Source organism: Rattus norvegicus, chromosome 19 (assembly GCF_021556685.1).
Source record: "Rattus norvegicus strain SHRSP/BbbUtx chromosome 19, alternate assembly SHRSP_T2T, whole genome shotgun sequence".
NCBI classification, from domain to species: Eukaryota; Metazoa; Chordata; class Mammalia; order Rodentia; family Muridae; genus Rattus; species Rattus norvegicus.
In genome coordinates, this window is record NC_141552.1 from 47,631,022 (window position 1) to 47,653,298 (window position 22,277).

Below are 22,277 nucleotides of genomic sequence, written 5' to 3' on the forward strand. Positions count from 1 at the left end.
TAAGAATTTCATGAAGTCGTTTTCAATAGCTGAGTAGTATTCTGTTGTGTAAATTTACCATATTTTCTGTATCCATTTCTCTGTTGAAGGGCATCTGGGTTCTTTACAGCTTCTGGCTATTATAAATAAGGCTGCTATGAACAGTGGAGCATGTGTTCTTGTTATATGTTGGAGCATCTTTTGGGTGTATGCCCAGGAGTGGTATAGCTGGGTCTTCAGGTAGTACTTTATCCAATTTTCTGAGGAACCACCATACTGATTTCCAGAGTAGTTGTACCAGCTTGCAATCCCTAACAATAGGGTAGTGTTGCTCTTTCTCTACATCCTTGCCAGCCTCTGTTGTCACCTGAGTTTTTGATCTTATCCATTCTGACAGGTGTGAGTTGAAATTTCAGGGTTGTTTTGATTTGCATTCCCTGATAACTATTTCTTTATATGCTTCCCAGACATCTGATATTCCTCATTTGAGATGTAGGATTAGTAAAGATATTTTCCCAGTTGCCCTTTGTCCTATTGACAGTGTCTTTGGCCTTACAGAAGCTTTGAAATTTTATGAGGTCCCATTTGTCAATTCTTGAAATTAGAGCATAGGCCATTGGTGTTCTATTCAGGAAAATCTCCCCTGTACCCATGTGCTCTTACCTCCTTTCTCTTCTATTAGTGTTATGTGAAGGTCCTTGATCCCCTTGGATTTGAGCTTTGTACAAGTATGGATTGATTTACATTCTTCTACATGCTGACCTTGAGATAAACCACCACCATTTGTTGAAAATGCCATCTTTTTTTTTGTTTTTTTCCATTGGATGGTTTTAGCAGCTTGGTAAAAGATACAGCTTGAGGTCAAGGAGGGTGATTCCCCCAGAAGTTCTTTTATTATGGCAGATGATATGATATTATATGTAAGTGACCCCAATAAATCAATTAGAGAAATCCTACAGATGGTAAACAACTTTGCAAAGTGGCTGGATATAAAATTAACTCAAAACAGGAACCTTTCTCTACTCAAAGAATAAACAGGCTAAGAAAGAAATCTGGGAAACAACACTCTTCCCAATAGCAACAAATATAAAATACCTTGGTGTGACTCTAACCAAGCAAGTGAAAATATCTGTATGACAAGAATTTCAAGACTCTAAAGAAAGAAATCGCTGCCCCCAGCAGCTCTCTGCTCCAAAACCCCGTGGGGGAGAGCCCTCACCGCCTGGTCAGGTAGGCACTCCTGAGACTGCAGAGCAGAAGAGACCACCAACACTGCCCACCCATGCCCACATCCCTGGCCCAAGTGGAAACTGTATATGGCCTCTGGGTTCCCATAGAGGAGGGCCCAGGAGCAGCAGGTCCGCTGCGTCTGAGACACCACCAGAACCTGAAGGGACCGACCAGATAAACAGTTCTCTGCACCCAAATCCCATGGGAGGGAGAACTAAACCTTCAGAGAGGCAGACACGCCTGGGAAACCAGAAGAGACTGCTCCCTACACAAATTACTGATTCCAGAGGAAAACACCAAATGCCATCTGGAACCCTGGTGCACTGAAGCTGCCAGATAGGGCAGTGCAGTACTTCCTGGTTGCTGCGGCCACGGAGAGCTCATTAGCAACACCCCATGAGCAAACTTGAGCCTCGGGACCAAAGGTAAGACGAACTTTTCTGCTGCAAGCGACCTGCCTGGTGAACTCAAGACACAGGCCCACAGGAACAGCTGAAGACCTGTAGATAGGAAAAACTACATGCCCGAAAGCAGAACACTCTGTCCCCATAACTGGCTGAAAGGAAACAGGAAAACAGGTCTACAGCACTCCTGAAACACAGGCTTATAAGACAGTCTAGCCAATGTCAGGAATAGCAAAACAAAGTAACACTATAGATAATTTGATGGCAAGAGGCAAGCGCAGGAACCCAAGCAACAGAAACCAAGACTACATGGCGTCATTGGAGTCCAATTCTCCCACCAAAGCAAACACAAATATCCAAACACACCAGAAAAGCAAGATCTAGTTACAAAATCATATCTGATCATGATGCTGGAGGACTTCAAGAAAGATGTGAAGAACTCCCTTAGAGAACAAGTAGAAGCCTACAGAAAGGAATCACAAAAATCCCTAAAAGAATTCCAGGAAAACATAAATAAACAAATAGAAGCCCATTGAGAGGAGTCACAATAATCTCTGAAAGAATTCCAGGAAAACACAATAAAACAGTTGAAGGAATTAAAAATGGAAATAGAAGCAATCAAGAAAGAACACATGGAAACAACCCTGGATATAGAAAACCAAAAGAAGAGACAAGGAGCTGTAGATACGAGCTTAACCAACAGAATACAAGAGATGGAAGAGAGAATCTCAGGAGTAGAAGATTCCATAGAAATGATCAACTCAACTATAAAAGATAATGTAAAGCGGAAAAAGCTACTGGTCCAAAACATAGAGGAAATTCATGACTCAATGAGAAGATCAAACCTAAGGATAATAGGTATAGAAGAGAGTGAAGAATCCCAGCTCAAAGGACCAGTAAATATCTTCAACAAAATCATAGAAGAAAACTTCCCTAACCTAAAGAGATGCCCATAAGCCTACAAGAAGCCTACACAACTCCAAATAGATTGGACCAGAAAAGAAACTCCTCCCATCACATAATAGTCAAAACACCAAATGCACAAAATAAACAAGGAATAGTAACAGAGTAAGGGAAAAAGGTCAAGTAACATATAAAGGCAGACCTATCAGAATCACATCAGACTTTTTGCTAGAAACTATGAAAGACATAAGATCCTGGACAGATGTCATACAGATCCTAAGAGACACAAATGCCAGCCCAGGTTACTGTATCCTGCAAAACTCTCAATTAACATAGATGGAGAAACCAAGATATTCCATGACAAAACCAAATTTACACAATATCTTTCTACAAATCCAGCACTACAAAGGATAATAAATGGTAAAGCCCAACATAAGGAGGCAAGCTATACCCTAGAAAAAGGAAGAAACTAATCGTCTTGGCAACAAAACAAAGAGAAGAAAAGCACACAAACATAACCTCACATCCAAATATGAATATAACAGGAAGCAATAATCACTATTCCTTAATATCTCTCAACATCAATGGCCTCAACTCCCCAATAAAAAGACATAGATTAACAAACTGGATACGCAACGAGGACCCTGCATTCTGCTGCCTACAGGAAACACACCTCAGAGACAAAGACAGACACTACCTCAGAGTGAAAGACTGGAAAACAACTTTCCAAGTAAATGGTCAGAAGAAGCAAGCTGGAGTAGCCATTCTAATATCAAATAAAATCGATTTTCAACTAAAAGTCATCAAAAAAGATAAGGAAGGACACTTCATATACATCAAAGGAAAAATCCACCAAGATGAACTCTCAATTGTAAATATCTATGTCCCAAATACAAGGGCACCTATATACGTAGAAGAAACCTTACTAAAGCTCAAAACACACATTGCACCTCACACAATAATAGTAGGAGATTTCAACACCCACTCTCATCAATGGACAGATCATCGAAACAGAAATTAAACAGAGACGTAGACAGACTAAGAGAAGTCATGAGCCAAATAGACTTAACAGATATTTATAGAACATTCTATCCTAAAGCAAAAGGATATACCTTCTTCTCAGCTCCTCATGGTACTTTCTCCAAAACTGACCATATAATTGGACAAAAAACGGGCCTCAACAGGTACAGAAAGATAGAAATAATCCCATGCGTGCTATCAGACCACCACGGCCTAAAGCTGGTCTTCAATAACAATAAGGGAAGAATGCCAACATATACATGGAAATTGAACAATGCTCTACTCAATGATAACCTGGTCAAGGAAGAAATAAAGAAAGAAATTAAAGATGTTTTAGAATTTAATGAAAATGAAGGTACAACATACCGAAACTTATGGGTCACAATGAAAGCTGTGCTAAGAGGAAAACTCATAGCGATGAGTGCCTGCAGAAAGAAACAGGAAAGAGCATATGTCACCAGCTTGACAATACACCTAAAAGCTCTAGAACAAAAAGAAGCAAATACATCCAGGAGGAGTAGAAGGCAGGAAATAATCAAACTCAGAGCTGAAATCAACCAAGTAGAAACAAAAAGGACCATAGAAAGAAAGTTGGTTCTTTGAGAAAATCAACAAGATAGATAAACCCTTAGCCAGACTAACGAGAGAACACAGAGAGTGTGTCCAAATTAACAAAATCAGAAATGAAAAGGGAGACATAACTACAGATTCAGAGGAAATTCAAAAAATCATCAGATCTTACTATTAAAGCCTATATTCAGCAAAACTTGAAAATCTGCAGGAAATGGACAATTTCCTAGACAGATACCAGGTATCGAAGTTAAATCAGGAACAGATAAACCAGTTAAACAACCCCATAATTCCTAAGGAAATAGAAGCAGTTATTAAAGGTCTCCCAACCAAAAAGAGCCCAGGTCCAGACGGGTTTAGTGCAGAATTCTATCAGACCTTCATAGAAGACCTCATACCAATACTATCCAAACTATTCCACAAAATTGAAACAGATGGAGCACTACCGAATTCCTTCTATGAAACCACAATAACTCTTATACCTAAACCACACAAAAACCCAAGAAAGAAAGAGATCTTCAGAACAATTTCCCTTACGAATATTGACGCAAAAATACTCAATAAAATTCTGGCAAACCGAATCCAAGAGCACATCAGAATAATCATCCACCATGATCAAGTAGGCTTCATCCCAGGCATGCAGGGATGGTTTAACATACGGAAAACCATCAACGTGATCCATTATATAAACAAACTGAAAGAACAAAACCCCATGATCATTTCATTAGATGCTGAGAAAGCATTTGACAAAATTCAACACCCCTTCATGATAAAAGTCCTGGAAAGAATAGGAATTCAAGGCCCATACCTGAACATAGTAAAAGCCATATACAGCAAACCAGTTGCTAACATTAAACTAAATGGAGAGAAACTTGAAGCAATCCCACTAAAATCAGGGACTAGACAAGGCTGCCAACTCTCTCCCTACTTATTCAATATAGTTCTTGAAGTTCTAGCCAGAGCAATCAGACAACAAAAGGAGGTCAAGGGGATACAGATCGGAAAAGAAGAAGTCAAAATATCACTATTTGCAGATGATATGATAGTATATTTAAGTGATCCCAAAAGTTCCACCAGAGAACTACTAAAGCTGATAAACAACTTCAGCAAAGTGGCTGGGTATAAAATTAACTCAAATAAATCAGTTGCCTTCCTCTATACAAAAGAGAAACAAGCCGAGAAAGAAATTAGGGAAACGACACCCTTCATAATAGACCCAAATAATATAAAGTACCTCGGTGTGACTTTAACCAAGCAAGTAAAAGATCTGTACAATAAGAACTTCAAGACACTGAAGAAGGAAATTGAAGAAGACCTCAGAAGATGGAAAGATCTCCCATGCTCATGGATTGGCAGGATTAATATAGTAAAAATGGCCATTCTACCAAAAGCGATCTACAGATTCAATGCAATCCCCATCAAAATACCAATCCAATTCTTCAAAGAGTTAGACAGAACAATTTGCAAATTCATCTGGAATAACAAAAAACCCAGGATAGCTAAAACTATCCTCAAAAATAAAATGACTTCAGGGGGAATCACTATCCCTGAACTTAAGCAGTATTACAGAGCAATACTGATAAAAACTGCATGGTATTTGTACAGGGACAGACAGATAGACCAATGGAACAGAAGTGAAGACCCAGAAATGAACCCACACACCTATGGGCACTTGATTTTTGACAAAGGAGCCAAAACCATCAAATGGAAAAACATACCATTTTCAGCAAATGGTGCTGGTTCACCTGGAGGACAACATGTAGAAGAATGCAGAATGATCCATGCTTATCACCCTGTACAAAGCTTAAGTCCAAGTGGATAGAGGACCTCCACATCAAACCAGATACACTCAAACTAATAGAAGAAAAACTAGGGAAGCATCTGGAACACATGGGCACTGGAAAAAATTTCCTGAACAAAACACAATGGCTTTTGCTCTAAGATCAAGAATCGATAAATGGGATCTCATAAAACTGCTAAGCTTCGTAAGGCAAAGGACACTGTGGTTAGGACAATACGGCAACCAACAGATTGGGAAAAGATCTGTACCAATCCGACAACAGATAGAGGCCTTATATCCAAAATATACAAAGAACTCAAGAAGTTAGACCACAGGGAGACAAATAACCCTATTAAAAAATGGGGTTCAGAGCTAAACAAAGAATTCACAGCTGAGGAATGCCGAATGGCTGAGAAACACCTAAAGAAATGTTCAACATCTTTAGTCATAAGGGAAATGCAAATCAAAACAACCCTGAGATTTCACCTCACACCAGTGAGAATGGCTAAGATCAAAAACTTAGGTGACAGCAAATGCTGGCGAGGATGTGGAGAAAGAAGAACACTCCTCCATTGTTGGTGGGATTGGAGACTGGTACAACCATTCTGGAAATCAGTCTGGAGGTTCCTCAGAAAAGTGGACATTGAACTGCCTGAGGATCCAGCTATACCTCTCTTGGGCATATACCCAAAAGATGCCCCAACATATAAAAAAGACACGTGCTCCACTATGTTCATAGCAGCCTTATTTATAATAGCCAGAAGCTGGAGAGAACCCAGATGCCTTTCAACAGAGGAATGGATACAGAAAATGTGGTACATCTACACAATGGAATATTACTTAGCTATGAAAAACAATGACTTTATGAAATTCGTAGGCAAATGATTGGAACAGGAAAATATCATCCTGAGTGAGGTAACCGAATCACAGAAAAGCAGACATGGTATGCACTCATTGATAAGTGGCTATTAGCCCAAATGCTTGAATTACCCTAGATGCCTAGAACACATGAAACCCAAGACAGATGATCAAAATGTGAATGCTTCACTCCTTCTTTAAAAGGGGAACAAGAATACCCTTGGCAGGGAATAGAGAGGCAAAGAGTAAAACAGACACAGACGGAACACGCACTCAGAGCCTGCCCCACATGTGGCCCATACATATACAGCCATCCAGTTCGACAAGATGGATGAAGCAAAGATGTGCAGGCAGACAGGAGCCGGGTGTAGATCTCTCCTGAGAGACACAGCCAGAATACAGCAAATACAGAGGCGAATGCCAGCAGCAAACCACTGAACTGAGAATAGGACCCCCGTTGAAGGAATCAGAGAAAGAACTGGAAGAACTTGAAGGGGCTCGAGACCCCATATGTACAGCAATACCAAGCAACCAGAGCTTCCAGGGACTAAGCCACTACCTAAAGACTATACATGGACTGACCCTGGACTCTGACCTCATAGGTAGCATTGAATATCCTAGTAAGATCACCAGTGGAAGGGGAAGCCCTGGGTCCTGCTAAGACTGAACCCCCAGTGAACATGATTATTTGTTGGGGGGAGGGCGGCAGTGGGGAGAGGATGGGGAGGGGAACACCGGTAAAGAAGAGGAGGGGGAGGGATTAGGGGGATGTTTGCCCGGAAACCAGGAAATGAAATAACACTCGAAATGTAAATAAGAAATACTCAAGTTAATAATAAAAAAAAAAAGGAAGAAATTGACAAGGATCTCAGAAGATGGAAAAATCTCCCATGCTCATGGATTGACAGGATTAATATAGTAAAAATGGCCATCTTGCTAAAAGTAATCTGCAGATTCAATGCAATCCCCATCAAAATTCCAACTCAATTCTTCATAGAGTTAGAAAGAGCAATTTGCAGCTTCATTTGGAATAACAAAAACCCAGGATAGCAAAAACTCCCAACAATAAAAGAACTTCTGGGGGAATCACCATCCCTGACATCAAGCTGTATTACAAAGCAATAGTGATTAAAAAAAAACTGTATGGTATTGGTACAGAGACAGGAAGTTAGATCAATGAAATAGAATGGCTTTTGCTTTAAGATCAACAAATGGGACCTCATAAAATTGCAAAGCTTCTGTAAGATCAAGGACACTGTCAAGAGGACAAAACAGCAATGAACAGATTGGGAAAAGGTCTTTACTAACTGTGTATCCATTAGAAGGCTAATATCTAAAATATACAAAGAACACAAGAAGTTAGACTCCAGAGAACCAAATAATCCTATATAAAAATGGGGTACAGAGCTAAACAAAGAATTCTCAACTGAGGGATACCAAATGGCCAAGAAGAACTTAAAGAAATTTTCAACCTCCTTAGTCGTCATGGAAATCCAAATCAAAATAACCCTGAGATTCCACCTCATACCAGGCAGAATGGATTAAATCAAAATTTCAGATGACAGATGTTGGCAAGGATGTGGAGAAAGGGAGACTCCTCCATTGTTGGTGGGAAGGCAAGCTGGTACAACCACTCTGGAAATCAGCCTGGCGGTTCCTCAGAAAATTGGACATAGTATTCCCTGAAGACGCAGCTATACCACTCCTGGGCATATACCCAAAAATGCTCTAATATATAACAAGGACACATGTTCCACTATGTTCATAGCCATCTTATTTATAGCATCTAGAAGCTGGAAACAACCCAGATAGCCTTCAACAGAGGAATGGATATAGTAAAGGTGGTACATTTACATGATAGAGTATTACTCAGCTAGTAAAAACAATGACTACATGAAATTCTTAGGCAAACTGGATGGAACTTGAAAATATCATCCTTAGTAAGGTATCCAAGTCACAAAAGAACACACATGTTATGTACTCACTGATAATTGGATATTAATCCAAAGTCTTGGAATACCCAAGAAACAATTCACAGGTCATATGAAGCTCAAGACGAAGGAAGACCAAAATGTGGATGCTTCAGTTCTTAGAATGAAGAACAGCTCTTGGGAGGAAATACAAGGACAAAGAATGGAGCAGGGACTGAAGAAATGGTCATCCAGAGACTGCTCCACCTGGGGATTTATCTCATATGCAGTCACCAAACTCAGTCACTATTCCTGATGCCAAGAAGTGCTTGCTGACGGGAGTCAGGTATAGATGTCTCCTGAGAGGCTCTGCCAGAGCCTTATTGACACAGAAGAGGATGCTTGCAGTTGGACTAAACATGGGGACCCCAATGAAGGAGTTTGAGAAAAGACTGAATGAGTTGAAGAACCCCATAGGAAGAAAAACAATATTATCAACTAGACTCCCTCTCAGAGCTCCCAGATACTAAACGACCATCCAATGAATACACATGGTGGGACCCATGGCTCCAGCTGCATATGTAACAGAAGACCATATTGTCTAACATCAATAGGAGGAAAAGCCTTTGGTTCTGTAAAGGCTCATTTCACCAATTTAGGGGAATGCTAGGAGGTTGAGGTAGGAATGAGTTGGTGTTAGTAGGACCATCCTCATAGAAGCAGGAAAAGGGAGAGGGGGTACGGGAGAGGAGGAGAAAGGGAATAACATTTGAAATGTAAATACATAAAGTATCTAAGAAAAATAATATTAAAAAAGAAAAATAATAGGAAGATAACCACACAAACATAATTCCACCTCTAACAACAAAAATAACAAGAAGCAACATCACTTTTCTTTAATATCTTTTAACATGAATGGACTCAATTTCCCAATAAAAAGACATAGACTAACTAACTGGATTCAGAATCAGGATCCAGAATTTTGCTGCATACAGAAAACACACCTTAGTGACAAAAACAGACACTATCTCAGAGTAAAAGACTGGAAAACAAATTCCCAAACAAATGGTCCCAAGAAACAAGCTGGAGTAGCCATTCTAAAGTAGAATAAAAGCGACTTTCAACCAAGTTCTCAAAAAAGATAGTAAGGAAGGACACTTCATACTCATCAAAGGAAAAATCTACCAAGATGAACTATGAATTCTGAACATCTATTCTCCAAATGCAAGGGGACTTACATTCATAAAAGAAACTTTGCTCAACTCAAAGCACACATTTCACCTCACACAATAATAGTGGGAGACTACAACAGAACATTTTAACATGTGTCTTTGACTTTGTCAAAGTGTTCATGACTTTGATCCCATCTTCAGTTACCTTTTGTTGGTAGGTAATGTGTTTAAAGACAGCAGCCATAACTGTGTATCAACACTCAAATGGAGTAATGGAAAATAAAAATAATGCTGTAAGATTAGGATGGTTTTTCTGACTGGTCTCAAAACCATCCTAATCAAAACTGGTCTCTTATCCTGAAGTTAAAGCAGGATCTTCACTGTGTTGTGCCCCATGCATTTCAGCTCTAGGGCAATACCTCATGCACTAAACTACCTTCAAAAGAGACAAAACATGCCTGTGTCCTCAACATTGGATTCAAGATATTATATATAATGCCAGCACAATTCCCTTGGTGGCATTTTTGATGGCCTAACTAAGAAATATTAAGGGAGCTTTGTGCTCCTCTGATGGTTTACACAAACATTGCACTGATTTACATAATACTTTCTGATAGAGGAAAAAGGGATCCGCAGAAGGGCTAATGTAGATCACATTCTGCAGTGTTCAGTGGAACTGGAGAAGGGAGATTCAAACAGGAGTGCTACTCATGGAGAAGACACTGCAGTGGCAGGTAAGGGCTGCTGAAGAGTGCTGATATCTTCCTCTGAGAATACCTCCTGACTTTAAGGAGATTAAGTTTTTGCCAAACCTTGCAACCTAGTTAATTGTATGCCTTGAGATCATTAGAGGCTATTCAATCTGGGGTTCTGCTGTGTATTCAGCATCTTTAAGTTTAACCTCCCTGTAAGAGAACAGTGTAACCAAACTTACAATGCCTTGGATTCCCCATGTAATCAGCTTTAAAACCTAAGGTGAACACTCTTCCATGCCCCTAACCCAGAGGTAGGCATGTGTACATGCATGTGTGTGTGTGTGTGTGTGTGTGTGTGTGTGTGTGTGTGTGTGTGTGTGCTGCTGAAAGCAGACACTAGAATGAAATCAACCTGAAACAAAATTAATAATCACAATAAATGTTCAAAGCAACATGAGGGTACAGGTTTATATCCTATATATGGAGTTTTGAATGTTATTTCACATTAGTCAAAGTCAGTAAAATAACCTAAATTCTAAAAAAGAAATTTAAAAAATGCTTCAGCATTTTTTTTAATATTTCCCCATACTTCTTTTCTTTCTTTACTCTTCTAGTCTGTCTCTTCACTTCTTCATCCCAGGTATCATCCTGTGCCCTCACACTGCCCTTCAGATGTCAAAAGTGAGTCCACTTTGACATTCAGCTGAAGTTAGTCTCAGGGAGAAAATTACTTACCTCTTCTCTCCTCCTGACCCTCATCAAAACTTCCATTACCTAGAAAAAAAAGCAATTTAATTAAACTGAGTCACATTGGACTGTGAATGATTGATTAATAGACTATTTAACCCTCCCTGGAATACATTTTTTAAAGAGGGCACTGTAATGTAAGTAAATGTGCTGTAGGCAGAATTTCAATCAGTTCAAGAAAGAGAAATATATAGGCTTCATGCACGCAGATATGTTTTGATAGAAGACCCTTCTGAGGGGCCCTTAAATTATCCCTGCTGGTGGCCACTGCTCAGTCTCTGCTCCTAACTAAAAGACTACAGCAATGTCAGAAATGCCCTTTTCCAGTTTTATAAGTGAACAGCAAAGTATTCTCAAAGGAAGGCATTTGACTTTGAAACAGACTTCAGAAGTCAGAGTATGCTTTAATACTCCTCTGAGTGAACAGATAAATCCAAATGCTTCTTTTCCTTGGTGACAACTTCCCAAGAGCCACATCACTCTGACAGAGGTCAAATCCTTTGCCATGTGGAAGTGACCCTACAGGTACTCTTTTAAGATTAATTACACGCTTTTCACTCCTAACTTGGACATGAAAAAGATCACCAGAAATATTTGATGTAATTCTATATTGCAAAGATGCATGTAAGACACAGATGTAAAGGGCCCGCCCCTACAGGCTTTACACCAAAATTCTACCAAGCAGTTCTACCTTCTACATTCATTCCCACCCACCTCTTCTCCTAAAACTCCTATTTTTCAAAATATTTGTAGCGTATCTTCTTAAAATTTAGCAAAATATAATCTAATTTTATAAGGTTTGTAATTAAATGGTTTAAATTGCACTGTTGGTGCAAATACATTTTTGAATACTTTTTCCTACCTAATTTCATGTATTAAATGAAGAAATGAGAAACGGTTTATTGTCTGGCCTTTAAAATATATTTATTTATTTTATGTGCATAAATGAGTGCCTAAGTTGATGTATATTCATCGCATATGTGCAGGAGCTAGAATGGACAAGAGGAGGGCATATTTTCCCTAGAACCAGAGTTATTGTTGTTTATACATTGCCAGGCGAACCCCAGTAATCTATCTATAAAAGCAACAAGTGATCTTAAGCACTGATTTATCTCTCCAGCTTCTCTTTGTCTTTTGGTTTGGTTAGGTTAGGGTTGGGTTGGGTGTTTTTTATTTTTTTGAGGGGGGTTGTTTGCAGGGGTCAGGTCTTGGTCTTGGTTTTTGAGGCCAGCTCTCACTATGAAATCTTGGCTGTCCTGGAACTTACTACATAGAGTAGGCAGCCCTCGAACTCACAGAGATCTGCCTACCTCTACCTCCCAAATGACTTTGTTTGCCTTTATGATAGAAATTAAGGCAGACCCTCTGTTCTAGCTACTTACAAAATTTGCCCTCCCCAGGTGACAAGGCATTCCTATCTGGTAATAATCAAAGCCACTGCCCTTGTACTGTTTAATTAAAATTTTAACTACATTACTATCTCAACACTGTCAACTGTTTTTTAGAAATGTGTGACTACACTTAGCTTCTAATAAATATTTCATATCATTAATATGATATGAAAATATCATAAAATATATACTTTGCTCTTGGTAAACTTCTCTGTGTTAAAATTTTACATTTATTCGTAATTTTCAAAATTTGCATGGAAAGGGAGTAGAAGGGGTAAAAGATACTAAGTCAGAGAGGCTTTTCTGTCAAGCATGTTGGTGCAACACTCAGGAGATAGAGGCAGTTAGATCTCTGACAATGGGAGGCCAGCCTGGTCTGACAGTTAGGATACAAATAGAAACCTTATCTCAATAAGAAACAAAGAGAAGATACCATGCATGTCCTTTTGGATTTGAGTTACCTCATTTAGGATGATATTTTCTAGTTCCATTTGCATGAAAAACTCATAATGACCTCAATCTTAATAGCTGAATAGTATTTCATTGTGTAAATAAACTACATTTTCTATATCCTTTCTTCTGTTGTATGATATCTGGATTGTTTCCAGCTTCTGGCTACCACAAGGGAAAGGAGGACCAGTTACCAGCCAAAATTGGGATTCATCTCAAGGGGGTCAGGGGGGCTTCAAGACCTAACACTATTACTGATGTTATGGTGTGCTTATAGACAAAGCCTAGCATGGCTGCCGCCCAAGAGGCCCAACATGCAGTTGAAAGAGTTACATGCTTATACCCAACCAATGGACAGAAGAGAGGGACCCCAATGGTTGAATTAGGGAAAGGTTGGAAGAAGCTGAGGAGGAGTGCAACTCCATGGGGAGGCAAGCAACCTCAACTAACCTAGACCCCTGAGACCTCTCAGACACTGAGCCACCAACCAGGCAGCATACACTAGCTAATATGAGGTCCCTGACACATATAGAGCAGAGGATTGCCTGGTCTGGCCTCAGTGAGAGAAGATGCTCCTTACCCTAGAGAGACTTGTGGCCCCAGAGAGAGGAGGAGGCCTGGTAGGTTAGGGGGTGAATTGAAGACACCCTCTTGGAGATCATGGAGGAGAAATGGGATGAGGAACTGTCAGAAGGTGGACCCAGAGAGGGATAACAACTGAACTGTAAAAAAAAATGATTAATGATATTTTTTTAAAGTGTTGAACAATCTAATCTCCCTTTGGGGATATGTTGCTTCGCTGAGTGTTCAGTAAATAACCCTTCATTTAAAAAGAAAAAAGGAAAGAAACAAAGAGACAGGAGGGAGAGGGAGAGGAAAGGAAAGAAAAGGAAAGGAAGGGAAAGGGAGAAGGGAAGGGATGGGAAGGAAGGAAGGGAAAGGAAAGAAAAGGAAAGGAAGGGAAAGGGAGAAGGGAAGGGAAGGGAAGGGAAGGGAAGGGAAGGGAAGGGAAGGGAAGGGAAGGGAAGGGAAGGGAAAAGTTTCTTATTTGTGATATCTATAACCCAAACCAGAACTTTTGAATTAATCTTCTTTCTTTTTAACTCAAGAAGAAAGAAAGAAAGAAAGAAAAGAAGGAAGGAAGGAAGGAAGGAAGGAAGGAAGGAAGAAAGAAAGAAAGAAAGAAAGAAAGAAAGAAAGAAAGAAAGAGAGGAAGAAAGAAAGAAAGAAAGAAAGAAAGAGAGGAAGAAAGAAAGAAAGAAAGAAAGAAAGAAAGAAAGAAAGAAAGAGAGGAAGAAAGAAAGAAAGAAAGAAAGAAAGAAAGAAAGAAAGAAAGAAAGAAAGTTATTTCCCAGGGAAGACTATTCAGTTGGCAAATGCTTGCTTGCTGCAGAGGCACAAGGACCTCAGTGTGAATTGCTATCACCTACAACTTAAAACTCAGGTTCCTTGATACTCATCAAAATAAAACCTTATGCTCACTACCTAAACTTGTATTTTAAAATTGTAAGATTCAGATTCTGTTGCCTGGCTTTAGTTCCCTTTCCTCCAGCTGGGCTGCCCTGTCTGGTCTCAGTGGGAGAAAATGTGCCAGGGCAGGTTCATACCTTTGGTAAGGGGGGCTCCTTCTCTGAGAATGGAATTGGGGAAAGAGTGGTGGGAAGGTAGGGCTGGGAGGAGAGGAAGGAAGGAGGCTATGATTGGTATGGAAAGTGAATAAATAAATTTAAAAAGAAATGTATAATAAATCCCAATTGGGATGAGAAAAAAATAAAAAAGAAAATACTAAAATACGAATTCCCATTCATATTGGTCAAATACTTTCATTGTAAATTATACCCTACGCTGTGCCATATTAAAATCATGATGGAAATTTATAGCTAACTTCTTCCCTATAATATATAGGGAAAATATATTTTCCCTAAAATATAAAGTTAGTCATGCTATGTGGGAAGCAGCTCTAGAATATCAGCTCTTATCTGGTGATAATTGCGTGTAGTCTACTCTGAATGAATAACCCAGTCTACACCAGGCTAATTATCTCAATCAAAGTAATAGGGCAGTTACTTTAAGGTGGATATAATGCTATCTTTACACTTTATCATTTCAAAGGAATTGACTTACTGCATCTTAGTATGGTTTTTGGAATTCATAACAGCTTTTTTATACTAAATGCAAATATCAACCAGGTTCCCAAAGGTGTTAGATTTGGATGGTCATCACCCCCCCCAAAAAAAACATTCACCTCTATTCCAGCTCACTTAGGAAATTAAGAATACTTTCACAGAATAATTTACTTGATTTATATTTGATTTATCTTTTGGGGCCAGAATTATTAGCATTTGACCCAAAGGATAGCAATCATCAAAAGTTATATGTGTATGTATATAACTGACAAAGATTCTATATATTTTTATCCTGAGCTGTCTCCCCAGCTCCTAGAAACATTTCCCAATTGGGGTAGTCCTACCCACACATAATAGACACAGGCCAGATATAACACTAACACACTACAATACACAGAACAGCCCCCAGAAAACAAAGAATTATCCAGGCTTAATTGACAATACTGTGAAAATCAGTGATCCTAGGACCCAAGCTCAGAGCACTAACAAATCTATGGAGCTTCAAGTTACAGTAACACAGAAGAAAAGCTTGGATTAATGTGTACCTCCTTTAGGAGTCAATTTAACCCTGGAACTTATTCTAAATTTTGGCACTTGGTGCCCACATTCCTTAAGTTTTCATTCTATTTACAGACTTTTAAGAATTTTTTAGGCTCTTCCAGAGAAACGCTAAAGGGTTCCCCTATATAATGAAAAGTAAGAATAATTTTAGTAAAATTCAATAGGGTCATTTGTCCATGTTGAAGAAAAGTTCAGAAAGAAGCTAATCAGAATACATCTTTTCTGTCACTGTTGCTTTTCATTTAAATTATTTAACTTATGTCCCCTAAGTGAAGCTGATTGCTCACGAGTAATACTGTTCATGAGAAGAGGTACTCTAAATTAAAATCACATGCTCTCTCTATATTAAAAGCAATATAATATCACAATAGAAATATCAAAAAAGTGCTTCCCTGATTAGATGCTCGCTATAAAATATGACACAGCTAGACTAACTTTAGGCTATGCCTCTAATGTACAATCTCCCCAGTCACTGAGATATAAAACAAGCACTAATAAATGGGCAACCTTGCCTGTTGCAAGGTCAATAAATCAAAATCACCAAGATAAGTTAAATGCATTTTCAATGGGTGCAGATTTATCATCAAAGACGTCATAATTATGCAGCCACTAGAAAAAGCAATGTGTTTGCCATGACCTTGATCATAATTCACCAACACTCCCAATGTATAACTTTTCAACATAATATCACTCTCAAAAAATAATTTCAAGAGCTTGGATTTCTGAATGAACATTTGATAAATAAATGGATAGATAGATGATAGATAGATAGATAGATAGATAGATAGATAGATAGATAGATAGATAGATAGAGTGGGTGGAGGGATGGAGTGAGTGTGTGGATGGATAGATAGATAGATAGATAGATAGATAGATAGATAGATAGATAGATGGACAGACAGACAGACAGATGGGTGGATGAGTGGATGGAGTAGGTATGTGGATGGATAGACAGACAGAGAGACAGACGGATGGATGGATGGATGGGTGGATAGAGTGGATATGTGGATAGATAGATAGATAGATAGATAGATAGATAGATAGATAGATAGATAGATAGATAGATAGATAGATAGATAGATAGATAGATAGATAGATAGATAGATAGATAGATAGACGGACAGACGGACAGACAGACAGATGGGTGGATGGGTGGATGGAGTAGGTATGTGGATGGATAGATAGACAGACAGACAGATGGACGGATGGATGGATGGGTGGATAGATTGGATATGTGGATAGATAGATAGATAGATTAGATAGATAGATAGATAGATAGATACATAGATAGATAGATAGATAGATAGATAGATAGATAGATAGATAGATAGATACATAGACAGACGGACGGACGGTGGATAGAGTGGGTATGTGGATAGATAGATAGATAGATAGATAGATAGATAGATAGATAGATAGATAGATAGATAGATAGATTAGATAGACAGTAATTTTTCTGGATGCTATAACTTATTACAAAAGCTGTAAACATCTAATACCTGAAAAATAGACTAGTAGAAAAGCAAAGAATATAGGACTTAAAAGTCGTAGAAACTTTCTACAAATGAAAGTGTGGCTAGAAATCTAGGAAGATCCAAAGGAAGTCTGCAAATATTCATTTTAGCAATGACTTTGTCTCTTAAAAGACCTTTTCTTGTAGTTGGATTCACTTTCAAAGAGGTAACAAAGCAAGAAGGAAAGCCATCATGCTGAAGTGAGGTTAGAGGGCTTCTTAGCTTTGTGTTGCTCTTCATCAGTCAGGAAAGGCTGGCTGCCTCTGAGCTTTCCAAGAACGAGAATTGGAGGCAAGATGCTGAAAACTTCTTGGGGCTTTCAAACCTGAACTGAGTATACCATAAAACTCTTAAAGAACACAAAATGGAGGGAACGAATTGATTTAATGATGTTGGGTCTATTTACAAACTTTCATGTTGGCTATTGCGAGTGGAAAATGAAGAAAAAATGTTCTTCAATATTTAAGTAGGTATTGTTCTTAAAACAAAAAGTCAATTACCTAGATAACTAAAATTGAAATTTTCAGTATCTTTTTTTTTATTCTTTTTTTAATTTAATTTTATTTTTTTTGTCATTTCTTCTTTTATTCTTTATACCCCATTCAAAACAACAACAACAAAAACATGTTTTAGTTTTTTTTAAAAAATCCAGAATCATCAGACAGGAGGTAACCCTGTTTTAGCAGCAGTCCAGCTGGGAATATTAACAAGGGTGCACCAGTTCACAACAATTGGCTGAACATTTACATTCCACAGTTCACCTTGAAGTCTACATGACATTTTGTCATCCTGTGTAAACATATATCTTTGCCAAAAGAGACTGGTGCATTTTTCTGCTTATTCTTTAACTCCCAAACTTTGCAACCAATCAAAACCATAGCTTTGTTAAATGCTAAATTTCCAATGGTGTGTGTGTTTTTGAGCCTGAACTTTTTTCTTAACTTCTTTTCTCTGCTAATGCATTTTATTTTTTTTATTTATTTTTTTTATTAACTTGAGCATTTCTTATATACATTTCGAGTGTTATTCCCTTTCCCGGTTTCCGGGCAAACATGCCCCTGCCCCTCCCCTTCCTTATGGGTATTCCCCACACAACCCTCCCCCCATTGCCGCCATCCCCCCCACAGTCTAGTTCACTGGGGGTTCAGTCTTAGCAGGACCCAGGGCTTCCCCTTCCACTGGTGCTCTTACTAGGATATTCATTGCTACCTATGAGGTCAGAGTCCAGGGTCAGTCCATGTATAGTCTTTAGGTAGTGGCTTAGTCCCTGGAAGCTCTGGTTGCTTGGCATTGTTGTACATATGGGGTCTCGAGCCCCTTCAAGCTCTTCCAGTTCTTTCTCTGATTCCTTCAACGGGGGTCCTATTCTCAGTTCAGTGGTTTGCTGCTGGCATTCGCCTCTGTATTTGCTGTATTCTGGCTGTGTCTCTCAGGAGCGATCTACATCCGGCTCCTGTCAGTCTGCACTTCTTTGCTTCATCCATCTTGTCTAATTGGGTGGCTGTATATGTATGGGCCACATGTGGGGCAGGCTCTGAATGGGTGTTCCTTCAGTCTCTGTTTTAGTCTTTGCCTCTCCCTTCCCTGCCAAGGGTATTCTTTTTCCTCATTTAAAGAAGGAGTGAAGCATTCACATTTTGATCATCCGTCTTGAGTTTCGTTTGTTCTAGGGATCTAGGGTAATTCAAGCACTTGGGCCACTTATCAATGAGTGCATACCATGTATGTCTTTCTGTGATTGGGTTAGCTCACTCAGGATGATATTTTCCAGTTCCAACAATTTGCCTACGAATTTCATAAACTCGTTGTTTTTGATAGCTGAGTAATTTTCCATTGTGTAGATGTACCACATTTTCTGTATCCATTCCTCTGTTGAAGGGCATCTGGGTTCTTTCCAGCTTCTGGCTATTATACAGAAGGCTGCGATGAACATAGTGGAGCACGTGTCTCTTTTATATGTTGAGGCATCTTTTGGGTATATGCCCAAGAGAGGTATAGCTGGATCCTCAGGCAGTTCAACGTCCAATTTTCTGAGGAACCTCCAGACTGATTTCCAGAATGGTTTTACCAGTCTGCAATCCCACTAACAATGGAGTAGTGTTCCTCTTTCTCCACATCCTCGCCAGCATCTGCTGTCACCTGAGATTTTGATCTTAGCCATTCTCACTGGTGTGAGGTGAAATCTCAGGGTTGTTTTGATTTGCATTTCCCTTATGACTAAAGATGTTGAACATTTCTTTAGGTGTTTCTCAGCCATTCGGCATTCCTCAGCTGTGAATTCTTTGTTTAGCTCTGAACCCCATTTTTTAATAGGGTTATATGTTTCCCTGTGGTCTAACTTCTTGAGTTCTTTGTATATTTTGGATATAAGGCCTCTATCTGTTGTCGGATTGGTAAAGATCTTTTCCCAATCTGTTGGTTGCCGTTTTGTCCTAACCACAGTGTCCTTTGCCTTACAGAAGCTTTGCAGTTTTATGAGATCCCATTTGTCTATTCTTGATCTCAGAGCGTAAGCCATTGGTGTTTTGTTCAGGAAATTTTTTCCAGTGCCCATGTGTTCAGATGCTTCCCTAGTTTTTCTTCTATTAGTTTGAGTGTGTCTGGTTTGATGTGGAAGTCTTGATCCACTTGGACTTAAGCTTTGTACAGGGTGATAAGCATGGATCGATCTGCATTCTTCTACATGTTGACCTGCAGGTGAACCAGCACCATTTGCTGAAAATGCTATCTTTTTTCCATTGGATGGTTTTTGCTCCTTTGTCAAAAATCAAGTGACCATAGGTGTGTGGGTTCATTTCTGAGTCTTCAATTCTATTCCATTGCTCTATCTGTCTGTCTCTGTACCAATACCATGCAGTTTTTATCACTATTGCTCTGTAATACTGCTTGAGTTCAGGGATAGTGATTTCCCCTGAAGTCCGTTTATTGTTGAGGATAGCTTTAGCTATCCTGGGTTTTTTGTTATTCCAGATGAATTTGCAAATTGTTCTCTCTAACTCCTTGAAGAATTGGATTGGTATTTTGATGGGGATTGCATTGAATCTATAGATTGCTTTTGGTAGAATGGCCATTTTTACTATATTAATCCTGCCAATCCATGAGCATGGAGATCTTTCCATCTTCTGAGGTCTTCTCAATTTCTTTCCTCAGTGTCTTGAAGTTCTTATTGTACAGATCTTTTACTTGCTTTGTTAAAGTCACACAAAGGTACTTAATATTGTTTGGGTCTCTTATGTAGGGTGTCGTTTCCCTAATTTCTTTCTCGGCTTGTTTTCTTTTGGATAGAGGAAGGCAACTGATTTATTTGAGTTAATTTTATACCCAGCCACTTTGCTGAAGTTGTTTATCAGCTTTAGTAGTTCTTTGGTGGAACTTTTGGGATCACTTAAATATACTATCATATCATCTGCAAATAGTGATATTTTGACCTCTTCTTTTCCGATCTGTATCCCCTTGATCTCCTTTTGTTGTCTGATTGCTCTGGCTAGAACTTCAAGAACTATATTGAATAAGTAGGGAGAGAGTGGGCAGCCTTGTCTAGTCCCTGATTTTAGTGGGATTGCTTCAAGTTTCTCTCCATTTAGTTTAATGTTAGCAACTGGTTTGCTGTATATGGCTTTTACTATGTTTAGGTATGGGCCTTGAATTCCTATTCTTTACAGGACTTTTATGATAAAGGGGTGTTGAATTTTGTCAAATGCTTTCTCAGCATCTAATGAAATGATCATGTGGTTCTGTTCTTTCAGTTTGTTTATATAATAGATCACGTTGATGGTTTTCCGTATATTAAACCATCCCTGCATGCCTGGGATGAAGCCTACTTGATCATGGTGGATGATTGTTTTGATGTGCTCTTGGATTCGGTTGGCCAGAATTCTATTGAGTATTTTTGCGTCAATATTCATAAGGGAAATTGGTCTGAAGTTCTCTTTCTTTGTTGTGTCTTTGTGTGGTTTAGGTATAAGAGTAATTGTGGCTTCGTAGAAGGTATTCGGTACTGATCCATCTGTTTCAATTTTGTGGAATAGTTTGGATAATATTGGTATGAGGTCTTCTATGAAGGTTTGATAGAATTCTGCACTAAACCCATCTGGACCTGGGCTCTTTTTGGTTGGGAGACCTTTAATGACTGCTTCTATTTCCTTAGGAGTTATGGGGTTGTTTAACTGGTTTATCTGTTCCTGATTTAACTTCGGTACCTGGTATCTGTCTAGGAAATTGTCCATTTCCTGAAGATTTTCAAGTTTCGTTGAATATAGGTTTTTATACTAAGATCTGATGATTTTTTGAATTTCCTCTGAATCTGTAGTTATGTCTCCCTTTTCATTTCTGATTTTGTTAATTTGGACACACTCTCTGTGTCCTCTCGTTAGTCTGGCTAAGGGTTTATCTATCTTGTTGATTTTCTCAAAGAACCAACTTTTGGTTCTGTTGATTCTTTCTATGGTCCTTTTTGTTTCTACTTGGTTGATTTCAGCTCTGAGTTTGATTATTTCCTGCCTTCTACTCCTCCTGGATGTATTTGCTTCTTTTTGTTCAAGAGCTTTTAGGTGTGTTGTCAAGCTGGAGACATATGCTCTTTCCTGTTTCTTTCTGCAGGCACTCATCGCTATGAGTTTTCCTCTTAGCACAGCTTTCATTGTGACCCATAAGTTTCGGTATGTTGTACCTTCATTTTCATTAAATTCTAAAACATCTTTAATTTCTTTCTTTATTTCTTCCTTGACCAGGTTATCATTGAGTAGAGCATTGTTCAATTTCCATGTATATGTGGGCATTCTTCCCTTATTGTTATTGAAGACCAGCTTTAGGCCGTGGTGGTCTGATAGCACACACGGGATTATTTCTATCTTTCTGTACCTGTTGAGGCCCATTTTTTGACCAATTATATGGTCAGTTTTGGAGAAAGTACCATGAGGAGCTGAGAAGAAGATATATCCTTTTGCTTTAGGATAGAATGTTCTATA

The 22,277-nt window shown here is 38.9% G+C and overlaps 1 long non-coding RNA gene across 2 annotated transcripts in view; it reads right to left on the minus strand.

Moving 5' to 3' along the window:
- The window catches only part of LOC147999431 (uncharacterized), a 171,751-nt gene that overhangs the window by 124,828 nt on the left and 24,646 nt on the right, over positions 1-22,277 (minus strand). For both annotated transcript variants that reach the window (XR_015644110.1, XR_015644109.1), the window contains exon 3: positions 11,257-11,295. This is a non-coding gene — a long non-coding RNA (uncharacterized LOC147999431). The remainder of the gene's footprint in view (positions 1-11,256; positions 11,296-22,277) is intronic.